A 4,587-nucleotide genomic window follows, 5' to 3' on the forward strand; every position below is an offset into this window, starting at 1 on the left:
GGACAGCCCTGGAGCCAAGGCTAACTCATAAGCCGCCTCCCCTACTCGCTTAAGTACTTCAAAGGGACCAATATACCTTGGGCTTAGTTTACCTTGCTTACCAAACCGCATCACCCCTTTCATTGGCGAAACCTTCAACAAGACTTGTTCACCCTCCATGAACTCTAAGTCTCTAACCTTTCAATCTGCATATTCTTTTGCCTACTTTGTGCCGCTAGAAGCTTTTCTTGAATATATTTCACTTTCTCTAATGAATCCCTCAAAAGGTCAGTACCCCAAGGTCTAACCTCAAATGCATCAAACCAACAAATGGGAGACCTACATCTCCTACCATACAATGCTTCAAATGGGTCCATGTCAATACTTGTGTGATAGCTATTATTGTATGAAAAATCTGCTAAGGGTAAGAAGTTATCCCAATGACTACCAAATTCTATCACACAAGCACGAAGCATATCCTCCAACACTTGAATCGTTCGCTCAGACTGACCATCGGTATGAGGGTGAAATGCAGTAAAAAGGTCCAACCTAGTACCCAATTCCGAACGATTTCTAAGATATAGATTTTGGCTAACTTCTCGGCATTGTAAGTCACCTTGACCGGAATGAAATGAGCAGATTTAGTTAACCTATCAACAATCACCCAAATAGAGTCATACTTACTCATTGTCTTTGGAAGACCAACCACAAAATCCATTGCAATTCTCTCCCACTTCCATTCAGGAATGGGCATTCTCTGAAGTTTTCCTCCGGGCCTCTGTTGTTCATACTTTACTTGTTGACAGTTTGGACGTTTGGCAATAAAGTCAACAATATCACGCTTAATTCTACTCCACCAAAAGTGTTGCTTTAGGTCACGGTACATCTTGGTTGCACCCGGATGTATCGAATACCTTGAACTATGAGCCTCTGTCAGAATAGTGTTGATCAAATCATCGACGCGGGGTACACATACCCTTCCCTTAATCCTCAGAACACCTTCCTCATCGATTGTTGCTTCTTTAGTCTCTCCTTGCAACACATTATCTCGGATCCGGATCAATTTCTCATCATTAAACTTCTTTCCCCTAATCTTGTCAAGGAAGGAAGATCTTGCCTCCAAAAAAGCTAAAAATCCTCCCTTCTCATTTACTTCTAATCTCATAAGGTCATTCGCCAGAATCTGAACTTCTCTAGCCAATGGGCGTCTAGAAGCTTGCAAGTGAGCTAGACTTCCCATGCTTCCCGCCTTTCTACTTAAAGCATCCGCTACAACATTCACCTTTCCCGGATCATACATAATAGTGATATCGTAGTCCTTCAGTAGTTCCATCCATCTCCTCTGTCTCAAGTTCAAATCTTTCTGGGTAAAGACATACTGTAGGCTACGATGATCCGTATAGACCTCACATTTAACGCCATATAAATAGTGCCTCCATTGCTTTAATGCAAATACTACCGCGGCCAATTCCAGGTCATGGGTCGGATAGTTACGTTCATGCACCTTTAATTGCCTTGAAGCATAAGCAATTACACTCTTCTCTTGCATTAGCACTGCACCCAAACCAGAATAGGATGCATCACAATAAACAACGAAGTTCTTACCCTCTACTGGCAAGGTAAGGATAGGTGCAGTAGTCAACAAGGTCTTGAGCTTCTGAAAGCTTTCCTCACATTCGTCCGACCATACAAATGTAACATTTTGCTTAGTCAAGTTCGTCAATTGAGAAGCAATGGAAGAGAATCCCTTGACAAATCGACGGTAATAGCTCGCTAAACCAATAAAGGTCCTTATTTCTAACACATTAGTAGGTCTTACCCAATTCTTCACTGTCTCAATCTTAGAAGGATCCACCATTACTCCATCTTTAGAAACTACATGCCCCAAGAAGGACACTGCATGTAGCCAAAACTCACATTTAGAGAACTTGGCATAATGATTTTTCTCCCTCAACATTTCTAATACAATCTTCAAATGCTCCTCATGTTCCTTCTTACTTTTAGAGTATATCAGTATATCATCAATAAATACGATAACGAAGAGGTCCAAATATGGCTTAAAATCCCGTTCATCAAGCTCATGAACGCAGCAAGGGCATTCGTAAGACCAAAAGACATTACTACAAATTCGTAATGCCCATACCTAGTTCGAAAAGCAGTCTTTGGCACGTCCATTGCCCGTATCTTCAATTGATGATAACCGGATCTCAAGTCAATCTTAGAGAAGACACAAGCACCTTGTAACTGATCGAACAAGTAATCAATGTGAGGAAGAGGATACTTGTTCTTAACCGTTACCTTATTTAGGTGTCTGTAGTCTATGCACATTCGAAAACTTCCATCCTTTTTCTTCACAAATAATACCGGAGCACCCCAAGGAGATGCACTTGGTCAAATAAAGCCTTTGCTTAGCAACTCTTGAAGTTGTGCCTTTAACTCTCTTAACTCCGCGGGAGCCATTCTATAAGGGGGTATAGAAATGGGGCGAGTACCCGGTTCAAGATCGATGCAGAAGTCAATATCTCTATCTGGTGGCATGCCAGGAAGGTCTGTGGGGAACACATCTAAAAACTCACGAACTATCAAGACCGGCTCAATTGGAGGTACCTGAGTAGTATCATCCCTGAGATGTGCCAAGAACGCTAAACAAACCTTACTAACCATTTTCTTAGCACGAAGAAAGGAGACGATACGAACCGGATTGGAAGTGAAGTCGCCCTCCCACACTAACGGATCTGTCCCAGGCTTGACTAACATTACAGTTTTAGCATTACAATCCAAGAGCGCAAAATTCGGAGAAAGCCAAGTCATAACCAGAATTACATCAAAGTCGACCATTTCTAAGATAACCAAGTCTACATAAGTATTGCTTTCCATAAATGTCACAGGATAAGACCTATACACCTTTTCAACTATCACAGACTCACCCACCGGAGTAGAAACACGAATAGGCATGTCAAGCAATTCACAATTTAATTTAAGACCAGTAGCAAATGAGGAAGATACATATGAAAATGTGGATCCAAGGTCAAATAATACAAAAGCCATGCAATCACAAACCGAAAGATTACCTGTGATGACAGTATCAGATGTCTCCACTTCAGATCTCCCAGGGAAAGCATAACAATGGGCCCTCTCACCTGTCTATCTGTTGCCCCTACCATGTTGTGATGTAGTGGCTCCAGTTTGCCTATCACCTCGGCCGTTTTGCTGACCACGATTACCTCGACCACCGCGTCCTCCAGAATGACGGCCTCTTCCATAACAACCTCTACCTCTAACATTTGGAGGTCTGGAACTCTGTTTTGGACAATACCTCTTGATGTGTCCAGTCTCCCCATATCCATAACACTCTCTGGATTCAAGCATAGGTCTCCCACAGAAGTGTAAAGCGGTCTGAGGTGGACCCCCAACTACAGTATGTAGTGAGGACTGAATTGGTCGGACTAAGTAACCTCCTGAACCCTGTCCTCTAGAGTAAGAACCATTAAATTCACCTCCCTTTCGAAACCTCTTTGATGTCGTTGCCATAGTGAAGTCATCTGGCTTCATTCCCTCTACCTCTATCATGAAGTCTACCACTTCTTGAAAAGATTTTGCCGTAGCCACTACCTGCAAGGCTGAAATCCGCAATTCAGATCTCAACCCCTTTATAAAACGGCGAATCCGTTCTTGTGGACTGAAACATAATTGGGTGGCATACCGGGATAATGCACGAAACTTAGCCTCATATGCAGTAACCGACATCCTACCTTGCTCTAGACTTAAGAATTCATCTCTTTTCCTATCCCTCAAAGTCCGCGGGATATACTTCTCCATAAATAAACTATAGAATGATGCTCAAGTCATAGGTGTTGCCTCTGTCGGTTGACAATCAACATGTGATCGCCACCATATTTTGGCGTTCCCTTGAAACTGATAAATCACAAACTCAATACCAAACCGTTCTACTATACCCATCTTGTGTAGTAGCTCATGACAGTCAACCAGAAAATCGTAGGCATCCTCAGATTCAGCACCCTTGAAGACTGAGGTTTCAATTTCAAGAACATACTGAAAAGTTCATGCTGATCATTTGTCATTATAGGCCCTATAGTCAGAAGATGAAACGTGCCTATTTCCAATGAGGCATCTATACGGGAAGTCCCAGCAGCGGTATGTCTTACCTCTGAAACCGGAGGTACTGGTGCAGAAAACACTGGAGGTGTCTGGCCCTGATCAGATAATCCGCTAAGATAAGCCAGAACCTGATTGATCACCTCTAGGGTAGGTTGGGGTGGCATTTCCTCATTCTGCACTTGTTCATTCTCCCCATCCTCCCCCTCTCTTACTACTTCCTCAGTCGGTGGAGGAGTCACCGCCCTAGTACCAGATGGGCTAGGCGCTCGTCCTCTTCCTCTAGAGGACATCCTCCCACGACCTCTACCACAGCCTCTCGCCACTGCTCATCTTCGAGATACAGTCTCAGTGGCTGGCTCAGATGTTTCTTGTCTTTCCGGTGTTGATGTTGGTGCAGTCGTTGCTCTAGTTCTAACCATCTGCGAGATAGAGTAAAGATGGTCAGATACCAATTTGTATCACCTAGATACCAATTGGATCCAAGTAATA

Source organism: Solanum lycopersicum, chromosome 6, assembly GCF_036512215.1.
Source record: "Solanum lycopersicum chromosome 6, SLM_r2.1".
Taxonomy (NCBI): domain Eukaryota; kingdom Viridiplantae; phylum Streptophyta; class Magnoliopsida; order Solanales; family Solanaceae; genus Solanum; species Solanum lycopersicum.